A 21,034-nucleotide genomic window follows, 5' to 3' on the forward strand; every position below is an offset into this window, starting at 1 on the left:
TGAGAGAATTTAAAGTGCTTAGTAAATATTCTGTTTATTTTGGTAGTTATCTGACTGTATTTATCCAAATTCATGGAACTGTGTGCTTTAAAACAGTGAATTTCATTGTGTTTAAGTTAAACCTCAATATAACTCAGTTAAAAATCTGTCCTTTTATTCCACTGGCTGATCTACCTACCAAAGTAGCCACTAAAACTAGACTCCATTTTAATTACTTCTACCTCAAGTTTATTTGCTGGGTGACAATTTGGGGAGTTTGAAGGTAGGGATAGAAGGTCAGCATCAAGAATAAAAACCATGTGAACTATGTTGTATAATTTTTGCTTTGGGAACTTTTAATTAAGTTATAGGCCAAGAGTCTCTGTACTTCAATAGGTTATAACCTTCATTAAGACAACTTTTTAAAAAATTGTTTTTGCTTTTGGTTTTTAGGGGGCCTTTTTAAATTCCTATGGACTAATAAAGTATTACGTGCTTAATAAATGTTTCTTAAATGACTGAGGAAATGCATTTAAGTATTATAACGACTCAGAACTGTTAAAAAAAGGAAGTTTCAAAAGACTTGTACACTCTGCAAGAAAAAGTTCATTTTGAATCTTTAGTGACTTCATTTCAGTGGTTTTCAGCTGCTGGGATTGAGAGAGATGGCAGGTCCACCTTTTATAGCAGATATTTTGCAAATGTCTGAGGGCATTTATTCTGTAAAGATGATTAAGGTGTGCTACTGACATTCAGTGGCAACGGGCCAGGTATGATGTTTTCTGTAGTGTCTGTGATAATTCTATGCAATTAAGTTTCATCCTGTGTCTTTCTTGATTTTAGAAGTCATATAGGTGAAACACATCTTTATAATTCTCCAAGCTTAGAAATAACTCCATTTTACACATTAGCAAAAAACATTTGTGTGTAGCTTAATGCACTCTAGGCTTTCCAAGAATGCAAACACCGTGCAAATTGAGAGAAAACTATAATTCATTTCATTATAACTTTTTTTTTTCATTATAACTTTATTGAGAAGTACTCACCACTTGGAAAAATCATTTGATGCCATGGATGCTGCTGATTCTTAACAAAATATGTCTACATAATACTGTAGTTACAGCTATTGCATTTACAGTGATGTGTTCTATGAGTGCAAGCATTTGTGATCTTCATTATAATTTCTTGTGTAGTCTTGTCTAACACTGACATATTGAAAAAAGAATCCTTTTTATAAGTTGTTTTCTCCATTTCTCCTTTATGCAATAATAGGGGCATTATATTAATATCCCTAAAATTATATGTATATAGGTAGGTTTATTCTATATACATTTTCTTTTGGCCTAAGGGGCATTATGTGATAGAGTTGAGAACAACTTATAAATTATCCCTGAACTCCATAATATATCTCTTCAGTGTACACACATGGCACAGTTCCAATTATCTCCAACTTTATTCTCTTATATTAGTTTCTTAGTTTGCTTTTAAAATCTGTCTCTAGCTTTGTTGAGGTATAATTGACAAATACAATTGTAAGTTACTTAAAATGTACAACATGATGATTTGATATATGCATATACTGCGAAAAGAACTCCCTATCAAGTTAATTAACACTTCTATCACTTCACGTATTTAATTTTTTTTGTTAAGAACATTTAAGTTCGACTTTCTCAGAAAATTTCAATTATAAAATACATCACTCCCAACAATCGTGTCTATGGCACACCTTAGACCTTCAGAACTTATTCATCTTATAACTGAAAGGTGGTACTCTTTTATCTCTTATCGCAGTTTTTAATTTGCAATAGCTTCCACCTGATCAAACACTTCATCTGTCATATTTAAGCATAGAAATGGTAAGTAGCCAGAAGAACACAACCTTTCCAAAGGAATTAAGTAAGCCAACATTTCAATACCTAAGGTTTATAATCCACATGACCTTCCTTAGAGATAATAGAGTATTTAATGTTTTAAATTTAACACTAGAAAAGTAACAAGTAGAAATCAAGTAGATTATTATAATTATTACTAATTAAAGTAGATTACTAATTAAAGAAATCAAGTAAATAATTGATCTAATAAACATAATGATAAGAATGATAGAGAAACACCTAACTTTCTAGTATGAAAAATAACTCCTTCTTTCCAATCATTTACCACCTATTATGGACTGTGGATTTCCCCTAGAATTCATATGTTGAAGTCCTAACCCCTCAATGTGACTATGTTTGGAGATAGTGCCTTTACGAAGGTAAAGTTAAATGAGATCATAGGGATGCGGTCCTACTCCCTTAAGACCGGTATCTTTATAAGAGGCAGAGACTCCTAAGATCTCTTTCTCAGCGCACACGAAGACTGTGTGAGGAAATAGCAAGAAGACAACTGCCTGCAAGTCAGGAAGATAGTCCTTGATTTTGAACTTCCAGCCTCTAGAATTGTGAGAAAATAAATTTTATTTTATTTTATTTTTAGATAAGAAAGAGAGCATGCACATGAATGCAGGAGGGGGCAGAAGGAGAGAGGGAGATCAATCAATCAAAGATGCAGATGCTTCACTGACTGAGCCACCCAGGTGGCCTGGGAAAATATCTTTCTGTTGTTTAAGCCTCTCAATTGGTGGTATTTAGTTATGGCAGCCTTAGCAGAGCAACACAATATCTATTGTTCCCACTAGCCATTTTTAGCTCCAGAACAGCATACATTCCTTTGAATTCATCGTATATTCCTGGATGTATTGCGTTTGTTGGGTGTTGTTTCAGTTGTTATAGCAGTGTGCTAGATATATAAAAATTCCAACCTCATTGAACATATTATAGTAGGAAAGAGAAAAGTAGATAGGTTAATAGTTTTACTATGTAATATTAATTGAATGCAAGGACAATGATGATAAAGAATAAGAAAGACTATAATGGTAGGCTTGAATCTGATCAGCTGCCGTCTGCTCAGAAAGAACTCTTTGATTCAGAAACATGGATAAAAGGAGTCAAGGGTCATAGGACAGTGGAGTGACAGTGGACCAATAGCAAGTTCAAAAGCCTCCAGGTGAAAACGTCCACCCAAAGGCAAGCTCTGTGAGCAGATAAAAGAAACAAGATGGACATCTAGGAGAATATCAGGCTTTAGTGGGAATTTTGAAAAGAGTATGAGGAAGAGGTATGACCATGATCCCATACAGCTGTAAGTCTATTTGGATAACAGAATAATCAAATTTAAGAGGAAAAAGGTGGTAATGAAAGAAAACAACCAGGGTATTATTAATGAGAAACAGTCTCCCTGTATTTTCTCAGTTTTAATTCTTCAATGATGGCCAATGGGGTCTAGCCCCTCAGAGGCTGCTTGTTGAAGAAGAAAAGAGTAAGAAGACAAGGAGACAGCATGAATTAATCCCCAAGTTAATATAAACTGGTTTTGGGAAGTCAGGTAAAGCCAGTTGTTCCATAAACAAATTTCCTCCAATCAACCCAGGATTTCATGAGGCCATCATTAAGACTTACATGAAATTAAATTCTTGTTCTAGTAAGAAGTTGTGATTCTGAAATCAGTAGCTGCACATGTGCACTTTAAAAATACAGATGCATATTTTAACAGGTTTTGGCTCTTCATGAAAAAAGCCAACTATACAATCAACTGAGTCATGCCTAGCATCAAGTAAGAAATTACATCTTGAAAAGAAGTGAAATAGAATCCTATTTGTCAAACAACTAGGAGGAAATTCTATCTTTGATGTACTATATGGTAAACATGAAGTTGGTTTTTTTTTTAAGATTTTATTTATTTATTCAGAGAGAGAGAGAGAGAGAGAGGCAGAGACACAGGCAGAGGGAGAAGCAGGCTCCATGCAGGGAGCCCGACGTGGGACTCGATCCCGGGTCTTCAGGATCAGGCTCTGGGTGGAAGGCAGCACTAAGCCGCTGAGTCACCTGAGCTGCCCCATTAAGTTTGTGTGTGTGTGTGTGCGTGTATGAGTTTAGGAGAATGTCTTTCTCATATTGAAAAAAAAAATTAGCAATTATGTTACCTAGAATACACACTCTTAAAATAGCTGTTAGGAAATGTCATGAATTACAGTCATTTTTATGCCTTTATTGTTTTAAGTGATTAAACAATTAAATATCTAAATGACACATTATTGCCAGTATTTCCAAAACCAAGTTCATCACCATTCCCTAAAAAGCTGCTTCACTAATTATTCTTTATAGCTCATATTTTCCAGGCCAAAGATGAGAGATACAATATTTTATTAAAAAATAGTCAATATTTTTTCTGGCTTTGCCTGTAGCTACCAAAATTCCTGAATTTTCAAACTATGCAAAGAATCCTCTAAGGGTTGTTCACATATATTACCATATGCAATGTGTTGGATTTTTTTTTTCTTCTCATTGCTGATCACATGGATCTCTGCTGTTTCTAATGCAAAATGTCTCCATTATCCAATAGGTTTCAAAGGTGTCTGCATCGGAAAATAGTGCCCATGAAAACCTTATGAGACTTTAATCCACAGTCCCTCAATGTTGTCAGTACCAAACACCATATCTTAAGGACACTGGTGTTTGGACACCCCCTTTTCTTCTAGAGGCATTCTCTGTTTCGGGAAAACCAGGCTAGTAGATTCAACAAATAACACGCACTATGTTGTATTTCCAAATGCAAACTATATCCTTTGATGTTTAAACATGGACATTTTGCCAAGTTTGTGCACACCAGCTCTCTGTTAGAATGAATTTCTTATCATGAAAATTCTTAGCTTTCAAATCTCTGAGTGAATGAAAATGATTAAAATATACTTGGAATGAGTCAGAATGATTGAATCTCAAACATCCATATCATCCCAAATTAAGAATTCAGGGTCACTGAGGTAAACCAAAGCCCTATGAGTGAGTCGCTTAGGGTTGTGGATTGGACAAAATCCTGACTTATAAGACATGAAAGGGAATCAAAGAAGGAGCTTCTGGAAAAATTTACTTATTCCTAAAATGAAATGATATGACAAATAGTTCATTTTCTCTGAATTTTTCATATGTTTATATAATTCCTAGAACTGCTGCAACCATCTGGGAACACAAAGGCACCTCCTCTCAACCCCCTGAAGTTGGCAGGAAGGAGAAATAGAAAGTACCCATGACAATAATGAGCAAGTTGGATTTTGAAGTTCACAGCTAGTATTATTACTTAGCTCTCCCCATGCTATCATGAACTGGAAACACATAATTGCATGAAATTAATAAGTGAAGCATATAATTTATCTAAAAAAAGCTGTCTTCATTTATGAATATTTATTGAAGATTCATTAATTGATCATAAACTCTATGTTACAATAGCTAGTCTCAAAGAGCTCTGGGCATGGTTGAAAACACGTGTGGCAGGATATGTACATTCAAGAACTCAACATCTAAGAAATCAAATAAAGTTTTTGTCAAATCTAATGAAGATTGCCAGTTAAAAGACATATCTAATTAAGATTGAAGAAAATTTTAATATAAATGTGTTTTCCTCCACAGATGAAAAAGTCTAATATTTGATGTACTTTATTTACCTGTCTTCCATGTTCGTTTCTGACAATTCCTAGAGTCAGAATCTGTTTTGTTATTCCTAGTATTTCTAGCAGTTTCCTAACACCTGATCCATAATAGGCTTTCATAAATACATGCACAAACAACAAAAACAAAATACAACTACTACATCTTAATTCAATACTTTAATTGGAAATAAAAATGGGAAAAAAATTTAAAAATGTAAAAAAATTAAAAAAGGAAATAAAAATGAATTATTTCTATTTATCTATTCTTAGAAGATTTATGGGGTTGGATGAAGTATAAATTATATTCCATTTGAGCTTTTAAAAAGTTCATATTTTAATTACATTATTTTTGTAGAAATCCATGTAAAAATGAAGTAGCTTCCTTATTTGCAATAAATTATCCTTCTAAATCCTTATATTGCCTTAGCATTATGCTTCTTTAAACCGACATGAGAGGGGAACCTGGGTGGCTCAGTCAGTTAAGGAATCAACTCTTGATTTCTCTCAGATCATGATCTCGGGGTTGTGGGATCAAGCCTAACGTTGAGCTTCATGCTTAGCATGGAGTCTGCTTGAGATTCTCTCTCTCCCTCTCTCTCTGCTCCTACCTGTTGCTCTCTCTCTCTCAGATAAATAAGTAAAATCATTTAAAAAGTCCTGTATTAAATTGGTAAAATTAATCATCCTATGTCTTTACTTCCAAAAATAAGTTTACCACACATTTAATGTTACATATATCAATATCAATATTTTGTTTTTGTGAATAAATACATGGTTGAGATTTTTTTTAATTATGCAGATGATGGATATTTGCAAATTTCAATTAGCAAAGGCATAATTAGTGAGCTCAGTGTCAGATGTCCCTCGATAGTTAAATCAGATTTCAGTGGTAATATCTTACCTGGCATCTATGCAGAGATTCTTGGCATTGATGTAAAAATCTGCCATGCCAATCTAGACATGCTTCCTTTGGGTTCTCTGAGAATTGGCTTTGTTCTTATTTTCTGCCATCAACCCAGTGAGAAATTCAGAGAGATTGCCAGATGGCTCATCCTGTGAAGAACTTTAGGTAATCAGGAAGAATTTTGAAATAAAGCAAGGCTTGGCAGAAACCAGTTAGCAGAACTCATTATTGCTGTTGTTTGAAGATCTGCCATCCTGTTCTCAGGGCAAAAATGCAATAGCTGGAAACTCAGATTTCCACAGAGTGAGATACCATAAAATAATTTTATTTATAGGAAATTTTACTAATTACCCCATATAAAATCTTTCAGATTACCTCTTGATTTATTTATGCAGAGAGTTAATCCCCAGAAAATTTATTAATTAAACATTTACTACATTTTAGACTTAAGACTTTTGAGATTAGGACTGTCATATATATATATATATATATATATATATATATATATATATATATGTCATGTGTATGTGTGTATATATATATGTATATACATATATATATACACACACGTCATATATATATATATAATGATGTACATCAATGTGACAAATTAACAATGTTATTTTTGTTGAAAAGTATTTTTTTTGTTGAAAAGTACTAAAAGAAAAGCATATTTATTATCTGTTATATTAATCTAAATAATAGACATTTATTTTCACTGGGTCATTTTGTATGTAAGGATCTATATTTTGCCTAATTATCAGGTCAATTACAAACTCTGGAACTTGGAACCATTCCATATTTAATATTCATGCTTGTTTCAGTTCCTGATACACCTTCATGTCCACTGTCAATTCAATAATAGTACATTTCACATGTTGGCCTCCTACTTAGAATGTATATTCTCTGTTATACCAATCCAAATTCTGTTAATTTTAAACCCTGTTTTTCATCCTACTACATTTTCCTATTCGTTCTTGTTACTTTTCTTATCTCCTCCTTTAGTGTCATTTTTTAATAAAAAGATTTATTTATTATTTGAGAGAGAATGAGTGTGGGATGGGGGGCAAAGGAGGGTAGAAGGGGAGGGAGAGGAAGAGAGAGAGTCTTAAGCAGACTCTGCCCTGAGCATGGAGCCCCACATAGGGATCAATATGACAACCCTGAGTTCACGATCCTAAGATCATGAGCTGAGATGAAACCAAGAGTGAGTCATCCAACTGAATAAGCCACTCCCATGTCCATCCTTTCGTGTCTTTATATATTCCTGTTTTTTGAATGCTTGTTCTCTGCTTTCTTCTTTCTTTTTATTATAAAAACTCAGGGTCATTGAAATCATTGCTATTTCCTTTTGTTTTGCTTATTTCATGCATATTCTTGTGTTTATATTTTTATTTATTTATTTATTTATTTATTTATTTATTTATTTATTCATGAGAGACACAGAGAGAGGCAGAGACATAGGCAGACAGAGAAGCAGGTTCCCCATAGGGAGCCCCATGTGGGACTCAATCCTGGGACCACAGGATCATGACCTGAGCCAAAAGCAGACATTCAACCACTGAGCCACAGACACCCCCATTTACTTGTGTTTTTAATTGCCACTTATAGTATGATTACTTTTCAATCAAATATCTAGCAAAGACTCCTCTTGCAAGCAAGCCAAAGACCTGTTTAACCACCTGCCTATCACGTGTCTTCACTTGGATGTCTTACAGAGGTCTCAAATCTCAAAAATTCCCAAATGGATCTCATCACCCTTGAATCCTTGTGCAGAAGGTACTTCTGTCATCTCCTGCTTATGCCAGTACTTGGAGGTCCTTGATGACTCTTACTCATCCTTAGACTAGCTCCCCAAACTAAATTAACATAGTTTATACATATAATTCCAAATCTTAAATTTCTACTGTTCTATATTCCTACTTAATGCTAGCACAAGTTAATGCCCATTCTTACCTGGTTTACTAAACAGCCTTCTTATTGGATGCCCTACAGCTCTATCTTTCCCCCCATCCATTACTATTTTACTTAGCTATATCTACTATTCTTCGAGGTTTCAGATACTGGAGGTAAACTTAGTTTTCTATGGCTCCCCATATTATATTAGACTCTTCTAATTTATACTTCCATATAAACTGGCATTTATCTTTATTAATGTACTTGTTTTTTTGAATTACTGCTCTCTTGTTTGTTTTCCCATGTGAATTGTAAGATTCATGAGTGAAGAGGGCAGTAGATAGAATAATGGCCTCCTGACAATTACTCATCCACACCTAATTTCAATGGTTTAGATGTTGAGAGTTGGGGATTTTGAATTGATGATACTTAAATGAGATTTTTAGGTGGAATGAATGTACTCTCTGTGTGGGTTGGATGTGGAATTTACAGGTCTGAGAATAGCTTGTGGTAGGCAGAATAATACCCCCCTAAAGATGCCCAGGTCTTAATCTCCTGACCCCATGAATGTGTTAAATTACATGGCCAAAGAGATTTTCCAAAATAATTAAGGTAAAGGACCTTAAAATAGCAGTATCCTGGATTATCCGAGTGGCCCAATCTATCACATGAGACATCAAAAAGCAGAGGATTTCCTCAACATCTCAAGATATAAATTTTCAGGGATCCCTGGGTGGCGCAGCGGTTTGGCGCCTGCCTTTGGCCCAGGGCGCGATCCTGGAGACCAGGGATCGAATCCCACATCGGGCTCCCGGTGCATGGAGCCTGCTTCTCCCTCTGCCTGTGTCTCTGCCTCTCTCTCTCTCTCTCTGTAATTATCATAAATAAATAAAAATTAAAAAAAAAAGATATAAATTTTCAACGGCTTTGGTTAAATACTAAGAAGGGCGATTGCTGGATTACCTGGCAGTAGTATCTTTAGCTTGTGAGAAATCATCAAACTGTTTCAAAATGATTACCATTTTGTGTTCCCACTGGCAATGAATGAGACTTCTTGCTGCTTGACAGCCTCTCTAGCATTTGGTCCTGTCCATTATAGTAGGTGTGCAGTGATAACTCTATTTTACTGCCCCCTTTTTTAAAATAAGAAAGTATTTAAAGATTTTAAGTTTCTTTACAGAGTAAAGAACTTACCTATTCAACTGCTTTTTTCCCACTCTACATGAGCAGTTGTTTAACAGAATACAGGATATTCCTTTAGAACTACAAAATATTGCTAATTTTTCTTCTTCCAGAACCATGTGTTCCTAATGAGAAATATGATGAAAATTCATTATCTTTCTTGTATGGTCAGATTCAAAGTGTTTGCGATTCGTTGTTTTTTTTTTTTTTTTACCTTGGAGCTCAGAATTACTCCAGGATTTTGCTAGTTATTATTATTATTATTATTATTATTATTATTATTATTCTATTTTATTTTATTTTATTTTATTTTATTTTCATTCATTCTCCTCAACACTCAGTGAGCCTCTAACAGACTGAAGATGCATTTCAACTCTACTTTTAAGAAAGCTCAATTTTTTTCCTTCCTCTCTCCCTCACTCTATCCCTTCTCTTCTGCCTTACCATTCTTCCTGTGCTCCATTCATTCTCTTTTCTCACACTCTAGAACTCATTGCTTGAAGAAGAAATTGACCCTTTCAATCTATTTTCTACCTTAACTCTTGTCTCATACTTTCTATGTGCTATTTCTTTAGTGTTAATCCCCTGTTTTATCCACTTTTTATGTGTATCTCCGTTTTTATTTACTGAATTTTTATTTGCTTTGCTTTGTTCATTACAAATCAGTTTTGAATTTCCAAGATCTCCTATTGGTTCTAAGTAGTCCTATTTCATAGCATACAATTATTTTTATGTAAGTTTATTATGTATAAAATTATATAAAATTCTTCCCAGCATATATAATTGCACTTAAAGTTTTCTCTTAGCTATATTATTTTCTCAGATTTGAATTTTTGTTTGAATAAGTTTATCTTTCTTTGTATTGCTTGAGCATCTGTTCAAGGTATTGTAGAAAAGGAGCTAGTTATGTTTCTGCATATGATATATATTCTGGACATAGCTTCTCCCTCTTTTTGGAATGTGTAGTTATCTGGGAAACTGATTGGACTCTGTTTCCAGCATCTAAATCCATAGTCCTTGGGGAGAGAAAGAAGAGGAACAGAACAGCCTTGCTATCCTGGGACATATCTGCTGGAGATTTCCACAGATCATACTTCTCTGGGCTTTCGTTGCTCTATCTTCTACCTTTGTATGGTCTTCTCTTGCATATATTTATGCATAGGCCTTCCTGCAGCTTTGCTTCTGCATTTAGTACTTCCAGGAGTTTCTCAAAATCAGGTATGTATGGTCCCATTTTCAGTCAATGTTTTTCTGATAGATTTAAGTTTTTGTAATTTTATATAAATATATTTTGTAATGTTTTACAAATATGTGTTGGGGATGGCAAACATAAATAGTAGCTAAGATTTTTTTTAAAGCTGAAATGTGATGAAATTAAGAAATAGCTAAATAAGCAGTGGCCATTGATAGTGTGATGGCTAGTGCACAGTGTTTCCAATCATTCTTATGAAGACTGAAAAGAAGTAAAGGAAGACTTTTAATTAAACATTTATTTTTTAATAAGTATATAAAATGAAACATATTTAAATATATGGGATAGTTTTAACTCTTTGAAATATCTTAAGAAGATACAGAAGATAAATATACCAAAATAATGCATTGTTAGCTAAATTAGTGATGATATCTTTCTCTCTTTTTTTCCTAAGTAATTATTATTTTGGAGTTAAATGATAATATGTAGTCAGATATTTCCTTTGTAAAAGATATTATCAGGAAGTCATCTGATTAAGGTGTTTCCATATGTCTTTTATTACCAACTTGATTTGCTAGAAGATTGAAAAAAAGAAGCTGAGTGCTATAAGACTCTCACAAGATGCATACATTTTCAGTATCAAATATTATGCTCATCCATAACTTGGTAGTTTGGGTACACTTTTAAGCTGGTTACATAAAAATAAATTGCTTCATATTCCAAATATTTTTTAAAAATTCACTTGATAAATCCTGGATAAATTACTTTGGAAGATTTTCTTATTTGTATGCTTATGGATATTTTCTAACTAAAATTAGTGGATCAAAATTCAAATTTTAAATCCTGACAATATCTCTATTTGGAAATGAAGTGTGTTATCATTTCCTATTCATATAAAATGGTTTCTAAGGCAGGACTCTTCCTACACTGGTCTTAACTGAAGTATCAGTATGATAGCTATTCATTCCCAATTGAGTTTGAGAGAGTTTGTTACATGCAGAAATTACAAAAGAATATTTCAGGAACTGGTTCCCTGACATTGGGACTCCTCAACATGATAAAGAATATAAAAATTGGTCAGAATGGAAAGAGATGGAGGTTATTTTGAAGAGGTTGCTTTGAAAGTGTATTTGCCAGACTAATTCTGCTCAGAAGAAAGAATGATGAGATTATTGCCTCCTTCATCTCATGCCAGCAAGAGGCTCCATGATCCTCAAATTTGTGTACCCCTGAAGACACAACGAATTAAGATGTTGGAGCTAAAATAGTACATGGTAGAAGGTTAACAGTGGCTGCATTTAGAGTCATCTCCAGATTCAGAGTTTATTTTTTTATTTTTTTATTTTTTTTATTTTTATTTTTTTAATAAAATAATTTTTATTGGTGTTCAATTTACCAACATACAGAATAACACCCAGTGCTCATCCCGTCAAGTGTCCCCCTCAGTGCCCGTCACCCACTCGATTCAGAGTTTATTGAAGTAAGGAAAATATACTTTTTAATGAGTGGTTATAGGCAACCCAGGGGAGTTTTTCAATGTGTAACTTGAGGAAACAAATAAACTGATACCAAATCCCTGATTTGGTCTTGTTACAAGGACTAACACTCAGTTACTAGATGTAAAGTAATTTCATCCCTGCATAGACAGCTGATGCTCTATTTATTAGGTTTTCTGATCCATCTCAGTGACTTACAACAAACATTTATTTCTTGTTTACATTATACGGAGGTGATGGTGCATCTATCTACTATAGCACTGTCCTACCAGTACAGGTCCCAAGCTGCAGAAGGAACCCCTATTTGGGTCATTCTTTTGTCATGGTAGAGGAAAAAGAGCAAGACAGAGTGGAAATGAGAGATGTCTCTTAGTTTCTGCTCTGAATTGATATAAGGCATCTTCCAAGAACATTTCTATTGGTCCAAAGAAGTCAGATGAAAAGACAATGGAGCAGAATTACTCTCTTCCTACAGGGAGGAAACGCAGACAATGTGGAAACAGGCAATGCTGGATAAGCCTTTTATTGAAAGACAGTGATAATGTGACTTACTAAGCAAAAATTTATTATTGTCCATAGACTGTTCTGTGAGTTAATTTTCATTTAGTGATCTTTTACCTCGATATTGAAAAAGGCTTAGTTCACTTTAAGGAGAAATAAGAATTTGAACTAGAATAAAAACTAAGCTGGGAGTAACAAAATAGATCAAGAAAAATTAGAACTATATTTGACTTCAAGAAATCAGCATGTATTGAATTTAGTAAAAGACATATTCCATAAAAGAGTAATAAATAATATAGGGGACAGTGTGATAGCATCTTTGTGAAATTAATGATTACTTCGGTACATATAACTCTGAAATGTCCCTCAAATATTTTCTCATTTAACTGTTTTTTTTTTTTAAATCCAAGTATAACTAAAATGTGCTAACATATATGCTATGTTATGGCAAACAAGAATATTATAGACAGGAAGATATCTGGCTATTATATATTGCATCACAAATTTGAATATATATTTAGTCATTTTTGTTTATATGCCTAAAGTCATGCTATTAAGGAATAGATCATTGTAAAGTGAATCTGCAGGGCGCCTGACTGGCTCAGTCAGTTAAGCAACTGCCTTTGGCTCAGGTCATGATTCCGGGCTCCTGGGATGGAGTCCCGCATCAGGCTCCCTGGCAGTGGGGACTTACTTCTCACTCTGCCTCAGCCCCTTCCCCTTCCCCTGTTTGTGCACTTACGCTCTCTCTGTCAAATAAATAAATAAAAATCTTTAAAATATTTTTTTAAAGTGAATTTGTGCCACTAGGGCTTATATTCAGTAATTTAGAATGAAGGAGGAACTAAGATTTGTTTAGCCTGCTACATGTTGGACAATTTTCTTCTCCAGAAGCCTCATTTAATCCTCGTGAGAACACATTAAAGGAGCTGAGAGTTCCATTTGACTACTGAGGAAACTGAGATTCAGAGGGATTAAGTGGCCACTCAGCAGTTCTAATTTTATTGACATTTGCTTTATGCTAATTCTGCTGAATTCTGGAAGTGTAAGATACATAACAGAACTTACCTGACAATTAAAGGAAAAAAAAGTTATATGATCCAACAATGACATAATCAGTGGATAGCAGAAGAAGATTATTCATTGGTGTAAGAGTAAATATTTAATGATATTTAAAACTGACAAATCAAGTAGTAAGCATAATTAAGAATAAAAAGCTAACCCTTGAAGAGAAGGTACTGTTTACCTAAGTCAGATCATGAAATAATAGGATCGAAAGGGGAAAAGCTAATGATGTAAGGATATAAGCTAAACAGGGAAATAATGAAATAAATGTAAAAAAACATGCATATAAATTGTCACTAGAACAGATTGCAAATTTAAAAGAGAGATTAAATGGGAAATATTTTATATTTTTATGCACATACACACCTATAAACTGAAAAAAAGTATATAGTATGAGAGAATTAACAGAAAAGATATTTGTCATATCAGCAATTATAATAAAACTAATTAGTGTTAACTTAGTCTGTTCAAGCTGCTATAACAAAGTACTATAAATTGAGTATTAAATATTTAAATAAGTGGTCATTTATTTCTTACCATTCTCAGAGGCTAGGAAGTCCAAGATCTAGATGCTGGCTGATTGGGCTCCTGGAGAGGGCTCTATTCTGGGCTTGCATATGACTGCCTTCCCCTTATATCTTCACACAGAGAAAAGAGAAGCCTCTGGTATTTCTTTATCTAAGAGGAAGCCACTAATCCCATTGTGGGGGCTCCACCCTCATGGCTTCATCTAAACCTAATTACCTTCCAAAGCCTCTACCTGCTAATACCTGCTGATATCATGTAGGGTTAAGGCTTCAATATATGAATGGGGGGGTGGAGGGGTGAGAATACAACATTCAGTCCATAGCACTTACCAATCAAAATATGAAGATTTTCAGATTAGGTCCAAGAGCAAAATCCAATTCCTCGGTGGATACACTAAAACAAAATATTCAAAAAGCAAAAATTATAAGTTGAGCAATGGTAAATGAAGCAAAATATAAAGACAATATTTAAATAAACATAAATAAAGAATGAGTTACTAGCATAATCTCATCAAAATATCTAAAATGGTTATTTGCTAGCACCAAAAGATTTCATTCAAGAAAAAGATATGACTATTAGAAATATCTGAGCAACAAATGAGCAACAGTGTTAAGAAACACATTATAGGAGATTCAAGAAGAAACCAATAGTAATAACTCAAGTTTTAAATTTTCTTAACCCCTCTGGGATCAAGTTAAATCAGATAGAGGAAAAAAAAAAAGGCTATAGAAGATCCAAAGCAAAGAAGAATGCAGTGTAATGGATTTATGTAGAACATCCTATTATGATAAGAAAAAACAAGACTTTGCTTCCAGATTCCAAGGACTACTTATATAAACTAATAATATATCAAGTCAAAAAGAAACCTTAATAAATCCCAATAGTATAAATAATGTAACATTTTCTGACCACAACAGAAATAAAATAATAGAAAACAAAAAAGTTCTTCAATTTGAACAATTAAAATATAGATCTGTATTTCCCTCTTAATTTTTTAAGTCAAAAAGGAATTTTGAGGAAACAATGACAATGAAAATATGACAGAAAAATCTATGGAGCACAACTACAACAGTGGCTGAAGGAAAAGTCATAACATGAAATAATCATTAATAAGAATGTGAAAATTAATAAATTAAGAATTGAACTAAAAAAGTGAAGGAAAATATAAAACTAAAACTTCTAATACCAGAAGGAAATTAATACAAATTAGAGCAAAATTTAGTAAACTTAAATGCAGTTTTACTGTATAATTGAATAACTAAATGCTTTGGTTCTTAAAAAAACAGTAAAAATAATAAATCACAAGCAAAATGACAGATTAAGTAGTTGAAAATATGCAGTAAGAACTTTTGAGATAGAAATATACACAAAGAAAAAAATAAACACGAAGAGGAAACTTTTAAAACCGCAAAAGACTATCTTACAGAATTCTGTGAAAATACATTTTCTTATGAAAATAGAGCTTACCAAAGTGACAATGAAAGGAGAGTTAATGGTATATAGCAATTTCCATTAGAAAATGAAAAACAGGGTGCTTGAATAGCTCAGTCACTTAAGTGTCCAAGTCTTGATTTCAGCTCAGGGTCCTGAGATTGAGCCTGTCCTGGGTCTCAGCACTGGGCCTGGAGTCTGCTTCAGATTGTCTCTCTTTTCCTCTACCCTTTTCTGTCCATGAGTGTGTGCATGCTCTCTCTCTCAATCTCTCTCTCTAAAAAAAAAAAAAAAAAAAAAAAGAAGGAAAAACGATGTTTTAAAGAACACTTTAAAGGCAATCACAAGACGGTTACACACATTTTACAGGTGAATACACCAAAATCCATTTTTCAATTAGCATGTTAATTTTTAGTATAAGTAGCACGTACTTTTAAAAAATATATATATACATATTTTATTGAAGTTCAATTTACCAACATATAGTATAACACCCAGTGCTCATCCCGTCAAGTGTCCCCCCTCAGTGGCCATCACAGAGTCACCCCATCCCCCAGCCCACCTCCCCTTCCACTACCCCTTGTTTGTTTCCCAGAGTTAGAAGTCTCTCATGTTTTGTCACCCTCTCTAATTTTTCCCACTCACTTTCTCTTCTTCCCCTATAATCCCTTTCATAATTTTTTATATTCCTCGTATCAGTGAAACCATGTGATGATTGTCCTTCTCTGATTGACTTACTTCACTCAACATAATACCCTCCAGTTCCATCCACGTAGAAGCAAATGGCACCTGCTTATTTTTTTATTAGGACTTAATATTTTGGAGCAATTTAAAGGTCAGAGCAACATTGAAGAAAAGGCACAAAAACTTCCCATAAACCCTCAAGCAAGGGTTGGAACATAACCCTTCTGCATGGCTTTCCCAATTATCAATATCCCCTACCACTGTGGTACATTTGTTCCAATCAATGGACACATCATAATCATAGAATCCATAGTTTACCTCATAGCTCACTCTTGGTGTTGTACATTCTATGAGTTTGGATAAATGTGTAGTAACATGCATCTTTATGTCATGATGATATCATGTATCACACATCTTTCTATTATACAGAATATTTCCACTGCCCTTAAAATGCTCCGTGCCCCACCTATTCATTCCTGCCTATCTCCTGACCAATGCACCCATTGATATTTTTACTGTCTCCATAGTTTTCACGTGTATATTTTTATATATTTGCATGTATTTTCTCTAAAACACAAAATATAGATACATGATGGAACCATATGTACACCATATTTTGTACCTTTCCACATTAGCTTGTATAGATCTACTTTTCATTATATAATTATTACATAGAATTCCATTATTACCATAATCTTTTGAGCTAATGTCATATTGATGGACATTTTAGGTTGCTCATGGTTTTTGCTATTCATAGTGAAGTATTAAAAACCCTTTGTTAAAAAAAATCCCATGTTGTCTTTTATGCATATATATAGGTAAGTCTGTAAGATAAAATTTTTGTAGTGGAATTATCTTAAACAATTACTACAGAGTTTTATTTTTCAAAAATATACCCCAATCTACATTTATCATTATGTAAGAATGCCTCAGCAGTGGATATAATCAACTATTTTTTTCAGTCCTTCTTAGAGTCTTTATTTCTTTAAAGGAATTTTTAGGGGCACCTTGGTGGCTCAGTCAGTTGTCTGACTCTTGGTTTAGGCTCAGGTCATGATGTCAGGGCCATGAGATCAAGCCCCATGTCAGGCTTCCCACTCTGAGAGGAGTCCACTTAAGATTCTCTCTTCCTCTCCCTCTGACCTTTTCCCCTCTGTTCTCTTTTTCTTTCTCTCTCAAATGAATTAATAAATCTTTTTTAAAAAAATAAGGAATTTTTATTTTTAGAGCTGCTTTAGGTCCACAGCAAAATTAAGAGGAGGTATGGGGCTTTACCATATACCACCTCCTCATGCACAGCCTCCCCCATTATAACCATACCCATTAGAATGGTTCACTTGTTCCAAATAATCCACACTAACACATCATAATCATTCAATGTCCAAAGTTTACATTAGGGTTCATTCTTGGTGTTGTATATGGGTTTAGCCAAATATATAATGACATGTATCTACTATAGTATGATACAGAGTATTCTCACTGCCCTAAAAATCCTCCCTGCTCTATTTTTTCCTTCACCTGCCCATCCCATCCTTCCCCCAACCACTGATCTTTTTACTGTCTCCATAATTTTGCCCTTTCCAAAACATCATATAATCTGAATCATATGATAGATAGCCAACAAAACCTTTTTATTTTAAGATCTTATTTATTTGTGTCTGTGTCCTTTATTCCCATGAGTTATTCATTCCATAACATTCTTACTCCCCTTCACCCATTTTGCCCAAACTTCTTCCTTGTTTCTGTTTGCATATATAAGTCTACTGATTTCTGAACATTGATTGTATTGAGTTGATCCTTTTAGGATTTCCATATGTAAAATAATATCTGTAGAAATAGAATATTTTCGCTTCCCTTTTTGTATTTTGATACCAACTACTTCTCTCTTTTGCATAATTATATTATAATCTCACTGTCTAATATATCATAAAATGCTAGGGGCGTATTTGTTTTGTTCCTGAGTTTAGTAAAACTTTAGTAGGACTGTTTCCAGTGTTGATTTTCACCCCCATTATTTATGATGGGTGTTTTGGAACAAATACACTCAAATAAACAAATAAAGATTTAATTTATTTACTCATGAGAGACACAGAGAAAGAGAGAGAGAGAGAGGCAGGCAGAGATACAGGCAGAGGGAAAAGCAGGCTCCATGCAGGGAGCCCGATGGGGGACACAATCCTGGGCCTCCAGGACCATACCCTGGGCTGAAGGCAGGTGCTAAACTGCTGAGGCACTCGGGCTGCCCTCAATCTGAGTTTTTGAACAAAATCAGTGCCAGCTTGTTTAATTAAGTATTCTTTATCTGAGTTGTCCTTAATACTTTGTCATTCTTTTCCAGGATGATACACATCTGTTGAATTGCAACATTGTGAGAGGTAAAAGCCACACTTGTTGGAATATATTTTGATAGACTTATATAAGAGGTCTAAAATCAAGACTTTTCTTCAAATCATTATCTGTAGTTTGTACCTTTATTATATTATATTTTATTAACTAAGTATATATGTTTTAATAACTTTGCATGGGCATAGGATTTCATATTGTGCCTTTAAGTAATTTACAATATATTTAATTTACAATATAGTTGAGGTGAATAATATTTTTATTAGTACCATGTTGTAGTAATTTTGACTACTCAAGTGTTGTTCTTTTTTTTTTAAGATTTTATTTGTTTATTCATGAGCGAGAGAGAGAGAGAGAGAGAGAGGCAGAGACACAGACAGAGAAGAAGTAGGCTCCATGCATGAAGCCTCATGTGGGACTCAATCCTGGGACTCCAGGATCATGCCCTGGGCTGAAGGCAGGCTCCAAACCACTGAGCCACCCAAGGATCCCCAAGTATTATTGTTCTTATTCAGTATACATAAACTCAAATGAAACCATGGCCAAAACAAAGCCATGGAAACTAAGCATGAGTTATATATTGAAGATTAGGGATCCCTGGGTGGTGCAGCGGTTTGGCGCCTGCCTTTGGCCCAGGACGCGATCCTGGAGACCAGGGATCGAATCCCACATCGGGCTCCCGGTGCATGGAGCCTGCTTCTCCCTCTGCCTATGTCTCTGCCTCTCTCTCTCTCTCTCTCTCTGTGTGTGACTATCATAAATAAATAAACATTAAAAAAAAAGATTATAAGTGTCCTAAGGGTTCAAAGAATAGCTTTATCAGTGAGACTATGGGTAGTTTAATAGACATATTTTTAAAAAATTTATTTATGTATTTGAGAGAGAGAGAACACAAATGGGGGGTGAGGGGCAGAGGGCAGAGGGCGAAGCAAACTTCCCAATAATCAGGGATCTGTGGCAGGAGGCATGATCCCAGGAACCCCAGGATCAGGCCTCCAGCTGAAGGCAGACACTTAACCAACTGAGCAACCCAGGCACCCTGTTAATAGATCTACTTTAATCTAAGTAGGAAGTCAGCTGAGCTTTAAAGTGTAAGAAACTTTCCTGAGAACATTCGTTCTGAAGTCTCCATTCTTTTTAAAGATTTTATTTATGTATTCATGAGAGACACACAAAGAGAGGCAGAGACATAGGGAGAGGGAGAAGCAGGCTCCCTGTGGGGAGCCTGGTGCGTGACTCAATCCCAGGACCCTAGGATCATGCCCTGAGCTGAAGGCAGCCGCTCAACCACTGAGCCACCCCAGTGCCCCTTGATTTTTTTCTCTTAATGACTCCTGCCCACCATTTCTCTTCTTCTTCTGCTCCTCACTCAACAAAAGTCAACCCTACCATGTTCATCTGAAAACAGTCCTTAGGCTTAAACAAAACACTGAGTAGGGTTTTATAAATTTCATTGTAGCATTAGTAATCATGGATTTTTAATTGTGCAAGTTGTGATGACGTCTTTAATAGCTTACATAAGTTTTAAGTGTTTTATAATTCTAGCTCATGATAGTGCCCATTGTAAGCCCTGTTCTTTGTTGGGTTCATCTGTAAATTTATTTATAGTCATATATTTTATACTAATTATCCATTTCCAGCCTTTCCTAAGCTATTCACTGCAGGCTTCATGTTGTCCACTAACCTGCACTTGAAATGACCCTCTGCACAAATCCTTCTTTATATTTTAGCAGAGATTACTAGGTTTATCAAAATCCATTTCAATTTTTCTTAGCACACATTGCTGATCCAAATGTGCCAATCTCCTTTGCAGTTAGTGTGGCCAAATCAGTGATTTCTAAGCAATACTTTGTGAGCAAAACTTCTCTGCCCCATCCCCCAGGTCTTTCCAGCCCATGAATCTTTCAAACATGTGCTTCTCCATCTCTTTTTCTCTTCAGTTGGGCTGAGATGGAAATAACACATGAGGCACCAGAGGGCACGCACACGGGAAATAGCAGAGTTCCTGTAAATCTGGAACCATCCCGATCTGTTAAAATAATTTAAAAACTACTATTATATCGAGCTATTGTTTACAGACCAACATGTTTAGGTCTCTGTCAGAACTAATGTACACTAGTCCTTAATATCTGTTGCAAACTTAGCTTCCTATATAATTTAAAAATAACTTCTATTGTGTGGAACTACTTCCTTTATGTGTTTCTATAGTCCACCCTAACATATATACAAATAGGCCTCCAAATTGTTGAAAACCTAACTTTTATTGTTGAATTCCTTGGGGATGTTTCCAGGGTCTTTAGATTGCTTCATTAAAT

At 34.6% G+C, this 21,034-nt stretch overlaps 2 long non-coding RNA genes across 9 annotated transcripts in view; one reads left to right on the forward strand and one right to left on the reverse strand.

The window, feature by feature from the left end:
- Positions 1 to 21,034, forward strand: part of LOC140631725 (uncharacterized) — a 179,093-nt gene that overhangs the window by 96,793 nt on the left and 61,266 nt on the right. For 4 of the 8 annotated variants that reach the window (XR_012029222.1, XR_012029226.1, XR_012029223.1 and 1 more), the window contains exons 6-7: positions 10,479 to 10,697; positions 18,715 to 18,751. This is a non-coding gene — a long non-coding RNA (uncharacterized lncRNA). The remainder of the gene's footprint in view (positions 1 to 10,478; positions 10,698 to 18,714; positions 18,752 to 21,034) is intronic. The other 4 variants (XR_012029230.1, XR_012029225.1, XR_012029227.1 and 1 more) reach the window with 1 other exon arrangement.
- The window catches only part of LOC140631727 (uncharacterized), a 29,500-nt gene continuing 23,053 nt past the window's right edge, over positions 14,588 to 21,034 (reverse strand). The window contains exons 2-3 of the long non-coding RNA XR_012029232.1: positions 15,729 to 15,969; positions 14,588 to 14,654 (exon numbers count right to left, since the gene is read on the reverse strand). This is a non-coding gene — a long non-coding RNA (uncharacterized lncRNA). The remainder of the gene's footprint in view (positions 14,655 to 15,728; positions 15,970 to 21,034) is intronic.

The sequence above is a fragment of the Canis lupus genome, chromosome 4, assembly GCF_048164855.1.
Source record: "Canis lupus baileyi chromosome 4, mCanLup2.hap1, whole genome shotgun sequence".
Classification (NCBI taxonomy): Eukaryota; Metazoa; Chordata; class Mammalia; order Carnivora; family Canidae; genus Canis; species Canis lupus.